Source organism: Panthera tigris, chromosome C1 (genome assembly GCF_018350195.1).
Source record: "Panthera tigris isolate Pti1 chromosome C1, P.tigris_Pti1_mat1.1, whole genome shotgun sequence".
In the NCBI taxonomy this organism is placed as follows: Eukaryota; Metazoa; Chordata; class Mammalia; order Carnivora; family Felidae; genus Panthera; species Panthera tigris.
In genome coordinates this window covers 172,649,433-172,673,046 of record NC_056667.1, presented here as the reverse complement: position 1 = coordinate 172,673,046, position 23,614 = coordinate 172,649,433, and the positions used below count along the sequence as shown (strand labels likewise).

At 36.8% G+C, this 23,614-nt stretch overlaps 1 long non-coding RNA gene and 1 pseudogene across 1 annotated transcript; both read right to left on the bottom strand.

The window, feature by feature from the left end:
• Nucleotides 1-7,971: 7,971 nt before the first annotated feature.
• LOC102971883 lies at nt 7,972-8,107 on the bottom strand (annotated as a pseudogene).
• An 824-nt stretch (nt 8,108-8,931) lies between these two features.
• On the bottom strand, nt 8,932-23,601 carry LOC122241393. The gene is made up of 3 exons (XR_006221505.1): nt 23,439-23,601; nt 9,234-9,361; nt 8,932-9,057 (listed from the first exon to the last, which is right to left on the bottom strand). It is a non-coding gene; the product is annotated as an uncharacterized LOC122241393 (long non-coding RNA).
• Between the last annotated feature and the right edge of the window lie 13 nt (nt 23,602-23,614).

Here is a 23,614-nt window from a genome sequence, read left to right as displayed (position 1 = left end):
CTCTGTCAGTCTCTGCTTAGAACCTTCAAACCTGAGAAACTAATCCCATTATGTCACTGTTTTTCCAGTCCAGTGTAACATCCATGCCCCTTACTGACCTTTCCTTTCATATAATACCACTCAACACTTCTTAATTTCTAACTGCCAATGCTCTTGTCTTCCCAATGCTTTCCTTTATATACCCGGGAATTCTTTGTTACTGTTTTGTTTTGTTTTTTAATTAGTTTAAACAACAACACATATTATTTATGGTGGAAGGCAGTGTTAAACATGGATTTAATTCTTTGTTGTTGTTTTTATAAATACTGAGCAAAATTGTTCACATAACAATGTGGTATTGGACAGATGGAATGGAAGTTTTGGTATTAGCAATGTAACTCAACTATTTGCCCTCCTTTCAAGTTTATGCCAAAAATTACATGGTGATCTATTATAAAAAAGTATATTTTAATGATCTATTAGTTTCTTCAATTGTTTTGAAAGCAAAGAATTAGAAATGCCTTGACTTTCAAAAGGATTTGTTTCTGAGCCATTAGAGACATTCACTTTCTTATCATCAATACAAATTTTCCTTTTGTTTGGTATACCAAGGACTTTCACATGCTGGGGTGATGAATACCAGATTGGGTGTGAGATATGATTTTGTTTTCTAAAATGAGAAAAGTATGGTTACAAAAGCAAAGTGGGGGAAAAAGACAAGCATAATGTTTTAAGTGAAGGTCTCCTGCCAATTAATATTAGGAAACAGTAAGCATGGGAGTTGAGTATCTTGACACTGAATTTCTTAAAATTCTAAGCCCCATGAACTTTGTAAAAGTCTTTGTGGACTTCAAGAAGTTTGAAAATTGCCAATCCACTGCCCTATAAAATACCACTTTTACATCAAATGGCTTTAAGAAACACCAAGTGACATGTTCTCTTGCTCCTTTTTTTTTTTTTTTTTTTTGCATATCCAAAGTCCATCACAGTATAGTCTACAGTCTATATTCACTGTCTTCACTTTCTTACCTCCCTCTTACCCTCAGTCATACCATAAATTTAGACAGTAAATTCATTCACATAACTCCACTGAACTAGCTCCTATAAGAGTCATCAATAATTTCCTAACTTACAAATCCATACACTTCCTTTATTGCTCAAATGGCTGGACTTATTTGCAGTTTCTGACCCTGGTGACCACTCTGTTTTTCTTGAAATTACTATTCTCTGAGCCTGTTGATTTATTCCTGCTTTTCCAGCCTGCTTTCTAAGACCTCGTTGCACTGTCATCCTAAAATGTTGTTCTGCAAGGTTTCTGCTTTTTCTCTCCTCATTGAACCACTCCACCCAGATGATCTAATCCACCTCTCTGACCCTTCCTACATCATAACTTCTGTATCTCCAGCTCAAACTTCTCCACCAAATGCATGTGTTTTATAGCCAATGCTTTGTCAGACAGCTTTCACTTTGCTGTCTGCTACACTGCCTCAAAATGGCAAATTTTGAACTTTCCTGCCGAATTTGTGTCTCTTCCTAGAGTCTCAAATTTTAATGAATGCTACCACCAAGGCTTCTAAAACCTTAGAAAACACCAAGACTCCTTCTCAATTCTTCACACTCTGCTTCCATAGAGACCAAGTCTTACTAATCAAATCTTTTACACACGCATCTTCTCTGGTCACATTTCTTAATTTATCCTCCTAACAAATATTTATTACATACCTATTATGTTCCAGGTACTGTTCTAAACATAATGAACAGAATGTAGAGACAGACATATTCCTTGTATTTTTACATGTGTGTATGCATATACACGAGTGGGGAATAAGTTTAAGAATTCTGTACACTTGCACCAATGGGTTAACAAGGCTTAGGGAGGGAAGCCACCACAGGGTGAAAGCACCCAAGACCAGTCATTAAGTAAGACAAAGCATAGAGCCAGAAAACCACCACCACTGGAGGAAAGTGCCCAGGGCTAGTCACTAAGTAAAACAAGCCTCATGTCCAAAAGCTGCCTCCACAGGAAAAAAAGCATCAGAGAACAGTTAGAGGTGGAAAGCCACACAGGGCAAACACACCCAAGGTTAGCTAGTGAAAAGGGTGCTTTGTTGGCCTTGAGGCAGCATGCTCCAGCAATCTTAAACTTTGAGATAGCAGCTCCTTGACTGTATCACCTACAGAGAAACACTGTCCATCTGGCGTCTGGCACACCAGTATATCATTGTGCTTTAATCTCAACTTCAAACACCACTTGCCCCCCCAACTCTTTGCTTCTTACACACACAAGTTAATGGTCACCATCTTATTGTTTTCTTCTGCATGTTCACCACATATGTAAAATCTTGATAGCTCGATAAATACATCAACAATAAATACATCGACAAAACATCCAGGGCTCTTGTCTCCTCCTGGACATTAGCCTCTCTCGTTTTCATTTCTGCGTCAGCTCTCTTGCTGGACAAGAGAGAACTCCAGACTCATAGTCTGCAACAAAAACATACACATAATATATATAATATATGTGTACATATCCTCTACTTTAGATTTGTACCATTTAGGGGCACCAGGGTGGCTCAGTCGGTAAAGCGTCTGACTTTTGATCGGTCATGATCTCACAGTTCATGAGTTTGGGCCCCACATCTGGCTCTCTGCTCTCAGCACAGAACCCGCATGGGATCTTCTGTCCCCATCTCTCTCTGCACCTCCCCAGCTCATTCTCTGTCTCAAAATAAATAAATAAACTTATACATATATATGTGTGAGTACATGTATATGTGTGTGTGTATAAGATTTGTATCATTTGAAATTTTTTCAATCTAAATTTTTAAAACATTATTTTGCCAAAAAAATAATAGAACAGATCAATGAAACCAGGAGCAGATTCTTTGAAAAAATTAATAAAATTGATAAGCTCCTAGCCAGACTTATCTAAAAGAAAAGAGAAAAGACTCAAACAAATAACATCATAAATGATAGAGGAGAAATAACAATGAACACCACAGAAATACCAACAATTATACGAGAATATTATGAAAAAGTATACACCAACAAATTGGACAACCTAGAAGAAATAGGTAAATTCCTAGAAACGTTTTAACTACCAAAACTGAAACAGGAAGAAATAGAAAACTTGAACAGACTGATAACCAGCACAGAAACTGAATTAATAATCAAAATCTCCCAATAAACAAAAATCCAGGACCAGATGGCTTCACAGGGGAATTCTACCAAACATTTTTTTTTTGAGAGAGAGAGAGACAGCCCATGTTGGGGAGGGGGAGAGAGAGAGGAAAAGAAAGGATCCCAAGCAGGCTCTGCACTGGCAGCAGAGCTGGACTCGGGGCTTGACTCACAAAACCATGAGATCATGACCTGAGCTGAAACCGAGAGTCAGAGGCTTAGCCACCTGAGCCACCCAGGCACCCCTCTACCAAACATTTAAAGAAGAGTTTTACCTATTCTTCTCAAACTATTCCAAAAAACAGACATGGAAGGAAAACTTCCAAATTCATTCTGTGGGGCCAACATTACCCTAATATCAAAACCAAAGACTCCACTAAAAAAGAGAGCTACAGACAAATTTCCCTGATGAACATGGATACAAAAATTCCCGATAAAATACTACCAAACTGAATCCAACAGTACATCAAAAGAATCATTCACCATGATCAAGTGGGATTTATTCCTGGGTTGCAAGGGTGGTTCAGTGTTTGCAAATCAATCAACATGATACATCACATTAATAAAAGAAAGGATAAGAATCATATAATCCTCTCAATAGATGCAGAAAAGGCATTTGACAAAGTATAATATTCATTCATGATAAAAACTCTCAACAATGTAGAGTTATAGGGAATACACCTCAACAGAGAAAACGTCACATGCAAAAAACCCACAGTTAATATTATCCTCAATGGGGAAAGATAGCTTTTCCTCTATGGTCAGGGACAAGACAGTATGTCCACTCTCACTACTGTTATTTAACATAGTACTAGATAGAAGTCCTAGCCCCAGCAATCAGACAACAAAAAGAAATAAAAGGCATCAAATCAGCAAGGAAGAAGTTAATCATTTCCTATTTGCAGATGACATGATACTCTATATAAAAAACCCAAAAGACTCCATCAAAAAATTACTAGAACTGATACGTGAATTCAGTAAAGTAACAGAATACAAAATCAATGTACCAAAGTTTGTTACATTTCTCTACACAAATAATGAAGCAGCAGAAAAAGAAATCAAGGAATGGACTGCATTTACATTTGCACTAAAACCATAAGATACCTAGAAATAAATCTAACCAAAGAGATAAAAGATCTGCACTCTAAAAACTATAAAACACTGATGAAAGAAATTGAAGATGACACAAAGAAATTGAAAGACATTTCATGCTCATGGACTGGAAAAATAAATATTGTTAAAAAGTATATATTACCCAAAACAATCTACACATTTAATGCAATCCCTATCAAAATACCAAAAGCATTTTTCACAGAGCTAAAACAATCCTAAACTTTGTATAGAACCACAAAAGACTCCAAATAGCCAAAGCAATCTTGAAAAAGCAAAGCAAAACTGGAGGCATCACAATTTTGGACTTTAAGCTATATTATAAAACTGTAGTGAGCAAGACAGTAGGGTAACTGTCACAAAAACAGTCACATAGATCAATAGAACAGAATAGAAAACCCAGAAATGAACCTACAACTATATGGTCAATTAATCTTTGAGAAAGCAGGAAAGAGTATCCAATGGAAAAAAAAAAAGACAGTCTTTTCAACAAATGGTGTTGGGAAAACTGGACAGCAACATGCAAAAGAATGAAACTGGATCACTTTCTTACACCATACACAAAAAATGAATTCTAAATGGTTGAAAGACTGAAATGTGAGATGGGAAACCATCAAAATCCTAGAGGAGAACACAGGCAGCAACTTCTTTGACCTCAGCCATAACAACTTTTTACTAGATATGTTTCCTGAGGCAAGGGAAACAAAAGCAAAAATGAACTATTGGGACTTCATCAAGATAAAAAGCTTCTGCACAGCAAAGGAAACAACCAACAAAACTAAAAGGCAACCTACAGATTAGAAGAAGGTATTTGCAAATGATAATTTGTTAGTGTCCAAAATCTATGAAGAATTTATCAAACTCAACACCCAAAAAACAAATAACCCAGTTTAAAAATGGGCAGAAGATATAAATAGACATTTTTCCAAAGAAGACATCCGGCTGGCTAATAGGCACATGAAAAAATGTTCAACATCACTCATCATCAGAGAAATACAAATCAAAACCACAATGAGATATCACCTGTCAGCATGTCTAAAATTAACAACACAGGAAACAACAGGTGTTGGTGAGGATGAGGAGAAAGGGGAACACTCTTACACTGCTGGTGAGAATGCAAATTTGTGCAGCCACTCTGGAAAACAGTATGGAGATTCTTTAAAAAGTTAAAAATAGAATTACCCTACAACCCAGCAATTGCACTACTTGGTATTTACTGATTTGAAGGCACACATGCCTTCCAATGTTTACAGCAGATTTATCAACAATACTAAATTATGGATAGGGCCCAAATATCCATCGATTGATGAATGGATAAGGAAGATATGTGTGTGTCATGTGTGTGTGTGTGTGTGTGTGTGTGCGTGCGTGAATATATAATAGAATATTACTCAGCTATAAAAAAGAATGATATCTGCCCATTTGCAATGATATGGATGGAACTAGAGAGTATTATGCTAAGCAAAATAAGTCAGCCAAAGAAAGAAAAATACCTTATGATTGATCTCACTCTTAAGAGTAATTTAAGAAAAAACGAATATGGAGGGAGGAAGAGAGGCTAACCAAGAAATAGACTCTTTACTATAGAGTACTGGTTACGGAGGGGCGATGGGCAGGGAGTTGTGTTAAATGGGTGATAAGGATTAAGGAGGCACTTGTGATGAGGACTAGATGTTGTATGTAAATGAGGAATCACTAAATTCTACACCTGAAACTAATATTACACTGTATGTTAACTAAATGGGATTTAAATAAAAATTTGGAAAAAAAAATACTTCTATTTTGCAAAAAAAAAAAAAAAAAAAAGAAGACCTTTAGAGATATCAGTGTACCTAACATTTCTCTGGTCTCTTTCCCTTACAGTATGGAATAATTTAATATCCCTAAATTTCTATATTTTGTAGTGTTGGGTATTAACTTTTTATTATGTAATTAATATTGTGAGTAAATTGACACTGAAAAGAAATCTTTTACTATGAGAAAATAGCATGAAGAAGTGGAACTTCCTGTGAATTCTGAGGAAAAATTTTAAAGAAAAATTTCGAGAGTATAACTGAAAATTAATTAGTGAGAGACTGATAATACTTCATTCAAATCAGAATACATCGGCACTGAGTATCCCCCTTTCCTCTGTGGCTAAAAACTTATTACAATGTTGACCACATTAAAACTACTACTAAAAATGGCAAATGTTAATGCATTTTTATATACTGTTATTTGAAAAATAACTTCAACATGTCATTTTTTCCTTTAAAATGCTAACAGTTGTCTAAACAAAAAGACAAAAATTTTGCCTACTAAGGAAAACAGAACTCAGTATGAAATAACTCTCAACAATTATTCAGCTATTTCTGGCCTATGAACATCTAACCTAAGACATGTTTTCATTATTTAATATAATAAGTTGAAGCTGATGTTCAAATGAATCAAGGTCAAGCCAACACAAAGCCAAAGCCTCTGATGCCACATTGGGTAGTCAGAGAGGGAAAAATAAGTTAAAAATATCTAACTTATGAATTACCCAACACGTTCTTTTAGCAAGAAAACTTATCAGTCAACATGATATTAAGCTAGTCAAGTATTGCTCATATCCTTTAAAGCATATTTATAAACTAGATAACACAAGGGGGAAATGTTATACTTTTGATCTCTCTATTGGCCAAATGTCTTTCATAACCTATTGAAGAAAAAAAGCCACTGGCTGAAAACCCAAAATAGAGTGCAGGAAACAAAGTCATTGCTGTCATTCCTGTGTGTGATTGTTTTCTTTCTCTATTCTGTTAATGTAGATTAGCACGAAAGCTTAACTAATTTAAGCAGCTGACATTAATTTGAATAGGTGCAATAAAAATGAACATTTGAGTAGACAATAATTATTTTAATACACAAGAGATTACATTATTAGATCTACATTTCACATCATCATCCTTGGAATGATAAATAAAAATATGTTTGTGAACAAGCAAGGATTTAACAATTGTTCGCCCAACAGCATTCAGATTCACGGACTTATGCTGACACCTAGTGGAATGAAAACAAGATGCATTGCAGCCAAGATCTTCACTCTCAGGCTTTTTGCACTTAGCCTATATGATAAATAATACATATACATACACACTATATACATTTTCTGAATATATGCCCAAAGAAAATATAGCTTTGGAGTCAATTTGGTAAGAGATTACTTGAAAGCAATTGAAAATGGATGCTATTAGATCTCAAGTAATAATACCTCACCAAAATCTATGAAAATTAAATTACTTAAAACTAGCCATGAAATTTATTTTTATTTTAATCAAAGTTTTTTTCACACCAACCACATTTTAAACTTTTTATTTGCATATTTAAAAATTGTGCATTCCGATAATGAAAATCATTTGAAGGAAAAAATGGCACTCTGATTAAACTGCATTTTACAGTCTGTCTAACACCTGCACCAACTTACTTTCTACTGGCGGTTCCCACCCGCTTCCTCCTTCACCAGCCTTCAAGTTCTTTTCTTTCCCTGCCAGCCAGACAGGCAGACAGGAGAGGAGGCCCAGTGTTCATGGTCAGTAGTTCAGATTCTTTGATGAGAAAAGGGGCAGAAGTCATTTAAACTCGATCTAACCTCTTTTCAGCTTACAAAGTTAAACAGCTCAAACAAGTAAAATAAGGGAATGCTTGTGGAATATACGGCCCATATTGGCAGCTCAGGCCTCATTACGATTCGCCTGCTTGCTCCTCCTGTTCAATTGTTTCCTAGGACGGCAGTGGACTTTTTTTCTTGCATCTTTCTCTTCTTTAGTTTCTACGTATCGAATTTCTCAATCTCAGCCATATCATGTTTGTCAGACATGGTTGCAGAGGAAGCAGAACCAGGCGGCCAGCAAGCGCCGTGGCCGCTGCCGAGTCTTAATCAGGGTGCCTGAGTGGCTCAGCAAGTAAAGCCTCCAACTCTGGATTTTGGCTCAGGTCATGATCTCACACTTAGTGATTTCAAGCCCCGTGTGGAGCTCTGCACTGAGCACAGAACCTGCTCCTAAGCAGGCAGGCCCTCTCTCTCTCTCTCTCTCTCTCTCTCTCTGCCCCTCCCCCGCTCGCTATGATAAGTTAGTAAGTAAATAAATAAATATTTTTTTTTTTACTTTTAAATGAACATAGTTTAAAGAATTAATGCTTAATAAGACAAAAGAGGTCCCTGGCTCCTCTATACCTGTTCTTCTTCCGCAGCAGCTTTGTTTTTTTGGTTTTTTTGTTTTGTTTTGTTTTTTTGTCCATTTATTTACTTATTTTTTTATCTTCAAACAACTTCTTAATTTTTAATTTCCTTCCCACTACAGAAGTTAAGGGTTTGCCTTTTGCTCACCCCTCTCTCACCACACACCACTCACCCTTCTTTCATTTTCCCAATTTCCATCATGCTTTCAGTTGGGTTACTACAAAATATATTAAAATATCGTCAATATGTAAACACTAGTCAGAGTAAAGCCACGCAGTAAGCTATGATTAAATTTCAAATTTCTGTACAATATTTTTATTCCTAGAACTGATCATTGTTGAGGAAGTATTTGTTTGTCTCTAAGCCTGGGTTCCCTAGAAAACAGTACCTAAGATAAAACTTGTATACCAGCATTTTACTGGGTGGTGAAACCCTTAGGAACACAGGAATAAAGGAAAGGAATGAGGGGCAGGAAAATAGTGCAAGCAAATATGAGGGAGTGAATAACTGAACCAGTCTCCATTTGGTATCAGGTGCAGCTGATGCTCCATCTTGCAGGACCATCTTCAGAGTCTATTTCAGGAGGCCTGGAATGGGGGCAGAGGGCAACTTACCCATCAGTTCCCATCTCCCAGGATTTGCAAGCTCTAGTTGTAATGGTTTGCCTGTGGTTTTACTGGGTTTAATAACTGAAAATCCCCCTTGCCAGAACCACCCTCCCACCCCCCACACCCCATCCCCCCACAACAGGATAACTGATTACCTAAAGGCATCTCAAACATGACAGCCAACAGATCAGCCTGAAGAATGGAAGGTTGAGGTGCTGGCAGGTTGGACCCATGTGAGGAAACAAATCCCAATGGCCGCCAAAAGAGTTGTGACCAAGGTAACCTGAGATGGCATATGAAAGGTCTGTTACAGATTCTTTCTTAACTTTCTGTGCCTTAGGACTGATTCAGCTAGAAACTCTAAACATCATGCAAAAAAAAAAAAAAAAAAAACCTTAAACTTTTCATATTCAGTCTGTCAACTTCACTTTCCTGAAGAAACAAATCTGATGGGGTTTTCTGAACTCCAGTTTGGACTGTTTTTCTTCTCCTTATTATTCTGGAGATTCCTTCCACCTGTATCCTCATTAGATTCCCTGTGTCCTGTAGCCTGTGTCTTTCTCTCTATGGGTTTACTTCTGTGTATCACTAGATCACATACTCTAGTAGCTTCCTGAGGACGGGCAAGTTTGATGGGAGGTAAATATTTTAAAAACCTTGCATGTCTGAAAATGTTTTCATTCTTTCTGCATAATACTAACTTCAGCTAGGTGTGGAACTCTAGGATTGAAATCACTTTTCCTCAGAATTTTTAAGGCATTGCTGCATGTTTTATAGCTTCAGTGTTGTTGATGAGAAGTAAAAAGCAATTCTTGTTCCAGATCCTTTCATTTCTCTCTCCCTCTCTTAAAATTCTCTTGTGTCTTATTTTAAATTAAGTTCTTTTTTGTTCTCTTACTATTTCTTTATTGTAGCTTTTTGTTCTTTTTTATTATTTCAGTAGACTTAACTCTCTAAAAAGCTTATGCAAAATTTTTATGTTTTCTTCCCCCTGCAGAGTTTCTGTTTCTTCCTCAGAGTGTTTTGATTTTGGCTATTTGATATTTATTTTTATGTTAAAGGCCTCCCTTAGGTTTCCTATTTTGTGTTCATATTTACCAGTTCATCATTAAGAGTGGGTGATGGAAAGCCCTAGTTTAAAACTGAGTGTGCAGGTGGGGCTTGTTGACTATAAGTATCACTACAAATGATCTAGCCAGGCCATGTCCTTGTCATCAAGGAGCCCGCATTGTATTGTACTGCATTGTATGTATCGTATTGTATTGTATTGTATTGTATTGTATTGTATTGTATTGTATTGTATTTAGGTCTTTCATCTAGAGCTGATCAGATTCCCTAGAGAAGATTCTTTTTTCTTCTCTGAAAGTAAATGCCTGAGGACCAGTGATCTAGCTGTAGAGTAAGGTGCTGGGATTCAGCCTCTAATATGCATATGTTTACTTAATACCACAGTTTTCAGTTTGGTGCAAACATCCTTGATTATGCTCAGGGTTCCCCAGTGTTGAGCCTGCTGTGTCACCACCTCTGCTAATTCACCTAGATGGAGGCAGTTGTCTAAGTGTTCAGAAAGAGGAAGGGGACCTGGGGATATAACCCCCTCCTACATAGGTTTCAATCAATTTTTTCTTATTTTAGAGTATCATCCCACTGCACCTTGCAACTGCCAGAAGTAGCTGAGCCCATAAATCCTTCGTCTCTTTTGCAGTTCTTTAAGGAAACTGGACTGATTCTTACCTTTTACAACACAAGTTCAGTATACAGCTTTTACCAGTTTGCTACAATGCCTACCTACCACTCGTTGGTCATTTCATTTTCCAATATTATGTTGCTGTTGTCTCCACTTTCATCTTTTGCATTTGTGGGTTCCTGCCTTTTAGAATATTTCCTTACTATAGCCATTGGAGTCTGGAAGTTTAATTAGATTTGTATCTTTAATTCACCAAGCAGCAAACTTATATCTCTGTACAGTTAATAGATTTGTTTTAGGGTTTTTTTGTTTTGTGTGTGTGTGTGTGTGTGTGTGTGTGTGTGTGTGTGTTTTGTTTTTGTTTGTTTTATTTTGTTTTGTTTTTGTTTTGTTTTTATTTTTTGCCACTTAGGTAACTAAGAAGAAAAGCCAAAATATAATACACATATGTTGTAAGTGTTTTAATGCAACAGAACCAAAAAATGATATCTAAAGTCCAACTGTCCACCTCCACACCCAAATTATCTGGGATACATTATAAGTTCATGACAGATTCCTCCAGAAACACAATGTGATTGCTAGTTCATAATTTCTCAGTCCTTTAGCAACTAGCTCATACTAATAAAAAAAATGCACAAAGAACTGCTGCATTAAAAAAGCTTTATAATTTATTGACTTAAAGTAAGAAACATACTATCAATTGAATAAAGTATTCAAACTTTATGAATTGCAATTCTATGATCAAAGTACAAAAGGCCACAATAATAATGAGGTTATTTTAAAATAATTAAACATTAAGTATTAATTATATGATGCTATATTAATTTGATGTACTCTTACTATGTCAATTTGCCAGTTAAACCATTCTCAAAATTCTTTTTTTTTTTTTAATGTTTATTTACTTTTGAGAGGGGAGTGGGCAGAAAGAGAGAGAGACAGAATCTGAAGCAGGCTCCAGGCTTTGACCTGTCAGCACAGACCCTGACGTGTGGCTTGAGCCCGTGGACCGCGAGTTCATGACCTGAGCCAAAGTCTGACGCTTAACCGACTGAGCCACCAAGGTGCCCCTCAAAATTCTTAATTATAAATAATTCAATATGAAAGAAATTCATGGCAATGAAGGTTTATTGGGGGGAGTCTGGATATTGCATCAAGACAAGTCCAAACTGATATATCTAACTGTTTAGTATGCATCTCCACTGAAAGCCCCACAGGCACCACAATCTTAACACATTTAAACCTAGACTCAACATATTCTTGACCAACCCTGCTCTTTCTTCTGTGTTACCTATCCCAGTGAGTTGAGACTCATCTTGGCCTCTTTCCTCTATCATCCAAATCCTATTGATTTCTAAGACATTCTGATTCTATACCCGAGACCCATTATTTCTTGTATATCTCCTCAGCTATTAAGTTAATGCAGAACCTCATTTTAGTTACTCATCTGTGGTCACAAAAAACAAACAAAAAACAAAAACAAAAACAAAAAAACAGAATCACTGAGGCTAATTCGAGCAAGAGGATTTATTGTAGTAAGTGTTAAAAGATAAACTGAGGCACATCAAAATTTTCAAGAGTTTACTTGAGCATACATTGATTTGAATCAGGCAGCACCAAACCATAGATAGTTAGGAGTACTCGGAGTATGGGAGCTAGGAGGAAGGCTTTTATAGAAAGGACAGGGAAGCAAAGCAAGGAAATTATTTGATTGGCTATAACTTAAGTAGTTATTTATTTGGGAAAGCCTACTACTTAGCTATGATTGGTTGTTCATATGTTTCATCTTCTCAGACTTGAGTGCATTGACTCTGCTTTAGGTTTTGGTTTGTCTAATGGCCTCCTTGCTTAATTACTTGACATGAGTAAGTGAGGAAATGACAATAATCTGGATGGAGGGACTATAACAGAGACGGTCTGTTAGGGCTAGAGAGTAGTTTAGGTTGATGGTAGCTCCAAAGACTTTGGCAGCAGCAACCCACGGAGCTTTACTCTAGTACTCTGTATGACCATGCAGCACCTTAAAGATCTGCTTATTACTATCTTCTCCAGAAATTTCCCTTTGAGTATTAGCTCAGTTTCCAAAGAAGGGAACTTAGATCATCTTCATGAGCCAGGCCCCTAAGTTAGACTTGCCTGTGAACCTTTGTTGAATGTAGTGTCCACTCTTGGTCCAAATAGCTATAATGAGATAGTATTCACATGATTATTTGCCCTAGGACATCATCTCACTTTGAGATTTTCCAGAGGTTAGGTCGAAGTACGATTTTTTTTCCTGACTCTGAAAACACACACACACACACACACACACACACACACACACACATTTCCATTTCCATTCATTTTGCTTAGGGAATGTAATATTTTTCTATTTATAATATTCTTATGGGCTTTACCCTGAGAATGTCAGGTGTTGTCATTTGTTACAAAGGCAATTTCCAATAATATATTCATATAGATCAGCTGAATTCAGTTCCTGTTCTACAGTTAAGAATAGTGCCAAAATGATATCAGAAAAATTACCATCTGGAGGATATGAAGAGAAGAGATAGACTGAATGTATTTTCCAAGTCAACAATTAAATAATTGAGATAAAAGAAGACACTTTTTAAATATTGATTTAATTTTTGATTTACATAGGCCAAAATGTCAAATATTTAGTCTTGTGATATTACACCCCACGAGGTCCACGAGAAATATTCTCCAATGAATAAGATACTTATATTTACATATCAAATATTCAAAGTCAACTATATGTTTAGAGAACTTTCAAAATGTTTTCATGTTGATTTTCTTTCAGTATGACAACTAAAGTAATATTTCCATATCTCATATTTATAGGAAATAGTCATGAATGGTACTTAAAATTGTATAATAAATCTTAAATTAGACATGGTTTCTATAGCAAGTGAATAGTGAGAGGCAACTATTTCAGATAAGCTTGGGTGGTTTAGTTGGTTGAGTGTAAGACTCTTGATTTTGTTCAAGTCATGATCTCACAGTCATGAGATTGAGCCCCAGTTCAGGCTCTGGGATGGGCATGGAGCCTGTTTGAAATTCTCTCTCTCCCTCTCGCTATGCCCCTCCCCCACTTGCACACACAATCTCTCTCAAAACAAAACAAAACAAAACAAAACACCCCACAACGTTAATCTATATAACTATAGACCCTAAGAAAGCTAAAATATTTCTTATATGACATTTAGGATAATCTTTCATTTCTGCAAGAAAACCCTCTGCAGTATTCCTAGAATATGCCAATTCAGTATGCCTTTAAAAGTTTTCTGTGATGGGAATCTTCAAGCAACATAAGAGATCCACTTCATTTTTGGACAGGTGAAATTGTCCAAATATTCCTTCTTATAAGGAGCCAGTCTGACTCTCTAATATATCAAGCCCTCTAGAATGACATAGATCAAAGTGGTACCTTTTCATATGCATGCCTTTTAAAAGTATTCCTTCTTAAGTGTTCTAAGAACCTCTCATAAGATGTAATGCCTAGAGACTTCCAGATGCAGTTAGTAACTAAAACAAAGGCATCTGACACTCTTTGACTCCTTTATGGCATAAAGATTAAATAAATGCAAAACAGTAGGAGAAAATCTGGAACACTAATCTGCGCTATTTGCAGAAAATTATACCAGAGGAACCAGGGAGATACACCATGTAGACTACATTGCTAATCAAGGAGCTAGTCTATAAAAATCAATAGCTCTAACCTCGACTATGTGAGCTGCAGCAACAGTAAGGAGAGTAAAATGATTTCAAGAACAGCTGTGTCAGGAGACCAGAAGTAAAGAAAGCACACAAAATAAGTTATTAGTGACATTAGTATAGGAGCTTCTTTTTTTAACATCAATATTCTTTGATGCCATTGGGAACAAACTTAGAAAGGAGCTTGGACCAAATTTTAGAGTAAAGCCCCTAAAAATTATTTCACAAAACCTGAGAAAAAAAAACCTTACAAAGACAAGTACCCCTGGTGTATTGACCACAGTCTTAGCTTCTTCCTATTCCCGTATCACTGAACTATGAACCAACCCATTAGTCTAAAATGTTAACATGAGGATTCTAACAATTCCAAGTAGATGTTGAAACAAAACAAGAAGACTCCATTTGTCCCCTGCTAGAGGAAAATACTAAGACTAGAAGAAATTACCACCATCAAAGATGAATGTAGTAGACTCTGGGTCTGGAGTTCTCTCTTGTCCAGCAAGAGAGCGGACGCAGGATTGAAACGCGAGAGAAGCTAACGTCCAGGAGGAGACAAGAGCCCCGAGTAAGGGTCCTTGCTCCATTTTTATTCGGATCAGAAGGCTTACAAGCATGATGGACTTGCACAAAGAGACAATGAAATCTTGAACATTAACTCATGGGCGTGGGGGAACAGGGCAGGGGCGGGGTGGGGGGTGGTTTTGAAGATACAAGCTGTTAGAGGTTTGAGTCAATACAAAACAAAGTCCTTGTGCCTGGCAGATGGTTGTTTAAGGCAGGCTTGAGGAGCCAAATCTGTTTACTTAAACTTGTCTAGGGGACAAGAGAGAGCAGGCTACTTCAGGGTCAACAAGGTACCTTTCTTTTGTTAATTAGTTCCACTCCAGGCAACTTGCTGCTGCTGTCTATAGCCCTGTAGTCTATAACCCTGTATACCTATTTACCAATTTTGGTCTTTCCTTCCAATGAAAGCGGCTTTCTGCTATTGTACTAAACTGGGGGGAGGGGGGGCGGGGGGTGCAGGGGGGGGTGATGTGCTTCCACCCTGAATACCTAATCTTGTTTACCTAATCTTGGATGTTTTCATCCTGAGATTTCCTATTCCTATACCTTTGTCCTATAGTGGGGGCCTTTGCCTTGTTTACCTAATCTGTTTTACCTAATCTTGTATGCGTTCATCCTGTGGCTTTCTATTTCTTTATGCCTTGTTAACCCATTGATGCAAGCTCAGGGAATTCCTAAACTTATTTTTTCCCCACAGATGAATAAAAAGAAGAAGGCAACTTAGAAAAGATTCTATCAGAATAATAAAAAAGTCACACCTTTCAAGAGGTAGACAAAGGGTGTGCTTTAAAAAAAAAGTATAAATCTTCAGCAGCATCTGTTTTAATGCTTGGTAAAATTCACTAAAACATGGTCTCATGGTTTTATTTTTTAAAAAAGTAATTTTTTAAAAAAGGTGATAAGATGTCTGCAATCAAAGGAGAACTGGCTGAGACAAAAGAACTGTATGAAAAATTGGCAGAAATAGCAATGAACTAGAATTTTCTAAAGCGTTGCGAAATAAACATTCAATGACATGATTTTTAAATGCCTTAGGATGAAGAGCGAAAATATGAAAAGCTCTCACAGACCAAAATGGCAACATAGGTTGTTCCTGACTTCACTCCCCCCTCACAAGAAATAAAGCTCACAACTCTTCAAGAACAAGACACCACTAAGAGAATCCTAGAACATGGGGAATGAAGCTGAAGCACCCCCTGCACCCCGGAGACCAAGACGATTGCATTAGAAGGGCAAGTGAAGCAGCTACACGTTGATCACAATGCTCCTTCCTCAGGCCAACATCACACCACTTGGAGAGGTCTCCCCTAAGCTTCCATTCCCCCAGTGGTAAAAGAGAACCCGTCAACCCCCAGCATTGTGGGTTGCATTGTGGAAGCTTCTACTCTTATCTCACACCATGAACATTACAGGGGATCTGCTCAACCAATGGGCATATGACTGTGACCGAGAAAGGGAGAGGAGCTTGCCATGGCCAGCACATGGATCTTGGCTGACTGAGTTCACATCTGCAGTGCCCAAGTACTGATCTCAACCAGAGGTTTTGCTCATCTGCAGAACAAGCTAGGGGCACACTCCGACCAGAGAACTCAGTGGTGTGCAGATCTGACTGATTCAGAAGAGTTTTGCTACCCTTAGAGCAGAGTTTGCTCACACCCAGGCAAGAAGCAGAATCATAGTCCCACCCTCAGTGGAGAGTGTCTTCCAGCCCCATCTGACCAGAAAGGTGGTGACAGCTCCTGGGAGCAGTACAGCTCAGCAATGCTTGTGCCAAGAGGCAGGCAGGCAAGCAGAGCTGATCACCCCCAAAGTAAAGCCAGTACTGGGCATGGAGCATTTCCATGCTACACATAGGCAGGGGATTAACTCATAGCCAAGGCTGAAAGTAGTTCTTGGCCCCTCCACCTGGAGAGCCTGTTTGAGAAATTGAGTAGCCTGGAGCAGCCCTCCCTCCCCCAACCCAAACAAGGGAACTGAGACATAGCCCCACCGGCTCTGTAGCGTGCCTTCTATCCTTATCTGATCAGAAAGGCCTGAGACAACTCCTGAAGCTGAGGGGCTGGCAGGCAGAGCCAGTAGTTTGTAGAACAAAGCCAGTGGCCCTGTTCAGTCAGGGGATTTGTGGTGTAGGTCGGCTTGAGTTAAGACAACAAAGAGCCTTACCAGCTTTACAGCTCTTTCTCCCACTATACCTGATCAGGGAGTCAAATTTCTAGCCCCACTCATTAGTGAACACAGTCTTCAGCCTGTTGACCAGAGAACCTACCTGGAGCACACAGTAAGCTGCATAGCCCATCTTGTAAGGGAGAACCTCTGTATACAGTGGCACTCAAACAGAGTGTACAGCCCATGGTTTCCCCTGTCTACAGAACAAAGCTAGTGGCCTCAACTGACCAGAGAATTCAGTGCACACTCTGGCCTAATTCAGATCCACAAACAATGATCTATACAGGCCTTGGGCCCTGTCCTGCTGCCCTGTCAGGGCAGGGAAGATAATTCACAGCCCTATCTACTACTGAATATAGTACCTAGTGTGATCATCTATTAAGCCTGACCAGAGAATCTAGGCAACCACAAAGCCAATCCTTCAGCCTCACTTGGGAAAGGAATCAAGCAGCAGTCCTTTCCAACTGTTTTGAGCCAATGACACACCCATCCATCCATGTTCTCAGAGCTCAAACAGTTGCCTCACCCCAAAACAGACCATCATAGCAGGCCCCACCTGCCCAAGGACATTATCAATAAACACACCAGAAACCCAAACTGGGCTGACTAGTAAAGAACTGTCTCTGTCAAAACCTGTAAAGTTTGAAAGAAAAGTCTGATTACTCAAATGTACAGATACTAACATAAGGAATCAAGGATCACAAAAAAATCAGGTAAGTGTGGCACCACCAAAGGAAACTAATAAAGCTCCAATAACTAACCCTAAAGAAACAGAGATCTATTAACTGTTAGACAAAAAATTCAGAATAATCCTCTTAAGGAAGTTTAGTGAACTACCAAAAAACATAGACAGACAACTAAATGAATTTAGAAAAACAATGCATGAACAAAAGAGAAGCACAAGGAAACAGAAACCATCTAAAAAAATAAAACAAATCCTATAGTTGAAAAATACAAGAATTGAACTAAAGAATTCAATAGAGAGGTTTAAAAGTAGATTCAATCATAAAGAAGAAACACTCAACTATTTGGAGGATAGGACATTGGAAATTACCTAGACAGAGAAGCAAAAAAAAAAAAAAAAAAAAAAGAATGAAAAGAATAAAAAAAAAAAATCCTGTGGAAATTATGGGACACAATGAAAAGAAACAATATTTGCATTATTGGAATTCCAGAAGGAGAAGCAGAAGAGAAAGGGACAGAAACTATATATAAAGCAATAATGGCTAAAAACTTCTTGAACCTGCAGAGAGAAATGAACACCTCAAATAGGTTGAATCCAAATACAGCTAACCTAAGACACATTATAGTTAAATTGCCAAAAGCCCAAGAAAGAATTTTAAGAGTAACAAAAGAAAAGAAAGAAGCTATATACAAGAAAAGCCCTTATAAGACTACTAGTGGATTTCTCAACAGAGACTTTTCAGGCCAGGAGAAAATGGGATGATGTATTCAAAACACTGACAGAAAATAACTGTCAACCAAGAATTCTAAACCTGGTAAAGCTGTCTTTCAGAAACTGAGGGATAGACTTGCTTGAACAAACAAAAACTGAGGGAGTACTTAAAAAAAATGCCATAGAGGTTCTCCCTTACAAGAAATGTTAAAGATGGTTCTTTGAGTGGAAGTAAAAGAATGCTAATTAACATCATAAAAACTTATGGTGCTTGGGTGGCTCAGTGAGTTAAGAGTCAGACTCTTGATTTCAGCTCACCGTTTGTGGGATCGACTCCCCCACTGTCAGTGCGGAGCCTGCTCGGAATTCTCTGTCTCCCTCCCCCCGTTCATGCTCTCTCTCTCAAAATAAGTAAAATTACAAAAAAAAAAAACCTCAAAAAGGTAGCATAAATCTCACTGATAATAGTAAATATAGTCATAGATTCTACAATATGGTAATAGTGATGCATAATTCATTTACAACTCTAGTTTAAAAAGAAAACAAACCATAACTACAATAATCTGTTATTAGTTACACAATAAGAATAAGTAAATTATAACAGCAATTACCTAAAATGTGAGGGGGGAGGAGAAATAACATTATAAAGCTTAAAAATTCTATTAAAGTTAAGTTGTTATCAGTTTAAAATAGGGTGTTATAAACTTAAGACATGTTCTGTAAGCCTTACCAACCACAAGAAACAAACCCTGTAGTAATTACACAAAGAACACAATAAAGAAGTCAAAGCATACTAATACTAAAAGACATCAAAACACACCAAAAAAGACAGGATAAGAAACACAGAAAAACAGATATACAAAACAACCATAAAGCAATTAACAAAATGATAATAGTAAGTTCTTACCTATCAAAAATCACTTTAAAGATAAACAAATTCTCCAATTAGAAGATATAGAATGACTGAATGAATAAAAAACCAGATCCAACAATATGCTGCCTATAAGACACTCACTTTAGCCTTAAAGACACATAGACTGAGAATGAAGGATGGAAAAAGACACTTCAGGCAAATGGTAAAAAAAAAAAAAAAAAAAAAAAAAGTGCAGTTGTACTATATTTATATCAGATAAAATAGGCCTCAATTGAAAAATGGTTAAAAAAAAAAAGTCATTATATAATGATAAATGGGTGAATACATCAAAAAGATATAACAATTATAAATATTTATGCACCTAACATCAGAGAACCCAAATGTATAAATCAAAAATTAACAGAGCTAAAAGGAGAAATAAAAAGTAATACAGTAACAGTTGAGGACTTTAATTTTTTTTTAATGTTTATTTTTGAGAAAGAGAGAGAGAGTGAGTGGGGAGGGGCAGAGAGAGAAACACAGAATCTGAAGCAGGCTCCAGGCTCTGAGCTGTCAGCACACAGCTCAATGCGAGGCTGGAACTCACAAGCTGTGAGATCATGACCTGAGTTGAAGTCGGGCGCTTAACCGACTGAGCCACCCAGGCACCCCAACAGTTGGGGACTTTAATACCCCACTCTCAACAATGAATCTCTCATCCAAAGAATCAGTAAGGAAATGGTGGATTTGAATAACACCAGAGACCAAATGGACCTAAAAGACATATACAGAACATTCACTCCAACAGCCACAGAATACACATTCTTTTCAAGTGCACATGAAACATATTCTAGATTGACTCTATGTTAGGCTACAAAACAAGTCTCAGCAAATTCAAGAAGACTGAAATCATACCAAGTATCTTTTCTGAACACAATGGCCTGAAACTAGAAATCAGTAAGTGGATAACTGGAAAATTCATGAACACATGGAAATTTATACAATACTCTCCTGAACAACCAATGGATAAAAAAAGAAAGGAAAAATAAAAAGTTTCTTGAGACAAATGAAAAGGAAAACACAACATACTGGAACTTGTGGGATATAGCAAAAACAGTTCTAAAAGGAGTTCAAGGCAGTAAATGACTATATTAAGAAGCAAGAAAGATCCTAAATAAACAACCTAGCTCTTTGCCTTAATGACCTAGAAAAAGGAGAACAATCTGAGTCCAAAGTTAGCAGGAGAAAGGAAATAATAAAAGTTAGAGAAAAAATAAGTTAAATAGGGAACAGAAGATTAGAAAAGACTACCTGACCCAAGAGTTGATTTTTTTGAAAAGGTAAACAAAATGGACAAACACTTAGCTAGACTAAACAAGGCTGACTAAACATTGTAAATGAAAAAGGAGACATTAAAATTGATACCACAGAAATTCAAAGGATCCTAAGAGGCTACCACAAATAACTATACACCAACAAATTATACAACCTAGAAGATATGGAAAAATTACCAAGACTGAATCAGTAATAAATAGAAAATCTGAATAGAACTGATACCATCACTTTAGAAAATCCTCAGTCAGTATGAAGAATCCGCAAAAAATTAAAAGTAGAACTGCCATATGACTCACCAATTCACTTCTGGGAATATATCCAAAGATAACAAAAACACTAAATTGAAAAATGCACTTTCACATTCATAGCAGCATTATTTATAATAGCGAAGGCATGGAAACAACCTAAGCATTCACTGATGGATGAACGAAAAAGATAAGGGATATATGTACAATGGACTATTACTCAGCCATAAACAAACAAATAAAAAGCACAAGGAATTCCTACCATTTGTGACAACATGGATGGACCTTGAAGGCATTATGCTAAGTGAAATAAGTCAAACAGAAAAAGAAAAATACTATATGATCTCACTTATATGTGAAATCTAAAACAAAAGAAAACAAACAAAATTAACTCAAAAAAAGACACCAGACTTGTGGGTACCAGAGATGGGGGGAGGGGAATTAGGTGATAGGAGGAAGGTGGTCAAAAGGTACATACTTCCAGTTACAGATCAGTACTAGGGATGTAATGTACAACATGATGATGATAGCAAACATTGCCATATGACATATAGGAAAATTGTTAAGAGAATAAATCCCAAGAGTTCTCATCACGAAGGGAAAATTTTTTTTCCTTTTTTCTTCCTTTCTTTTCCTTTTATTGTATCTATATGAGAAGACAGATGTTAGCTGAACCTATAGTGGCTATTATTTCACAATGTATATAAATCAAATCATCATGCCATATGCCTGAAACTTATACAGTCATGTATGTCAGGTTTTCTCAATAAAATTGGAAAAGAAAAGCTCTCCCAGAAAGCAGAAGAAAAGGTTGAGAAAAAAATAATGAAACAGTAAATAATATATAAGAATAACCAAAAAGAAGCAAATAAAATCTGATACAAAATATAGATAATTTGTATTCTTTTTAATGGAACATAAGCAATTATAACATAGACTAAGACACTATGTTGACCAAGTGTTAAAAAAATTATGAAAAACAACTTATGAAATGATCCTGGTTGAAGTCTTAAGTACAAAGAATTTTTTTTAATGTTACCAATACATAAAGGATAAAAAAATTAGACTAGTCTCAGAGATATACCCTCTATATCATGGATCACCTACAAAATGTATAGCAATATTTTTAGGGTTAGAGGAGAAAGATTTTTATCCAAGTATTTTATAGCCAGCCAAATTGTCATTCACCTGTGAAAGCAATTTTAAGACAATTTACATTATTCAAGACTGCAGAAAATATATATTGCACATTCTCTTCCTGCAAAAAGTATTCAAGAAACTATTCAAACCAATCAATAAATGAATCAACTAAATAAAGAAAATAGAAAAGCTATGTTATAAAAGGGCAGGTGTTGATTAATAGAAACCATTTAAACATAAAATTAAACAACAAAATAATAATAAATAAACATAAAATTAAAATGACCCTGGTTTTACTAGTATATATCCTCTAGTTCTTTACTCATTAATTATATGTAGGAGATAAACTTTCCCTATTTAGCTAGATATAAATGCAAATAAAAAATTTGATGCTAATCAAATTTTTGCCTTTTTATACCTATTTTTTAATTCTCTTTTTTTAAATGTTTATTTATTTTGAGAGAGAGTAAGCATGAGCAGGAGAGGGAAAGAGAAAGAGGGAGAGAGAGAATCCCAAGAAGGATCCATGCCATCAGCACAGAGCCCAACTCGGGTCTCAATTCCACAACCCGAAGATCATGACCTGAGCCAAGATCAAAAGTCAGACGCTCAACTGACTGAGCCACCCAGACACTCCTGTTTTTTTAATTCTGTAAACAGGTTTTTTCAATCTCTTTAACATTCTGAAATGTGCTAATCACATATGTAGTTATGGTAGTAATTATTATTCATTTATCCTAATGCTTGATATCCTAAGCTCTTTCCACTTGAAGGTAAGTTCCCTTTGTGATGGGATTTTTTTTTTAATTTCACAATCATTTTTAAAACCAAAAACCTATTTCTGATTCTCTAGTTGTTCCCCAAATTATTTTAACCTCTCCCTCTGGCCCATTTTGTTACTGGTCTAATTTCTTAAAACCACCTTTCCATATTTCTCATATTTTTTTTTCTTTTGGCTTCAGATTGTAGTACATTACTAACTTCCACCAAGACCTGAAAGGCAGAAGTGAATGAGAGCATGAAACCCAAGTAGCAATTACAGTTATAAAGTCCTTTGGTTTTCTGCAATAGTGGAGGTACTGATGTCCAGTCCCTAGCTTCTTGAGTGACTCAGAGGTACTTCTGCTGCAAAAAAAAATCTCATGGTATGAGTAAATAATTTTCCTCAGTGCCTCACTTTAGTATATGATCAAATCTTGATCTCTGTGGCCTTACTAGACATTTTGCAAGCTAGCTTAGATCCTATAATAAATTATTTTGTACCTGGAACCAGCCAGAGTGACTCTCTTGTCCAACCCAATGCTGGCAGGTAAGAAGGAGTAAACTGTTCCACGTTTATGCCTTCACTTATTCCCCCCCGAGACAGTCAGCGCCCTCCATTCATATTTGTTCCTCTAGCGGTTGCTGAAATTTGCCAATGGCTCCATGTATTTATTTTC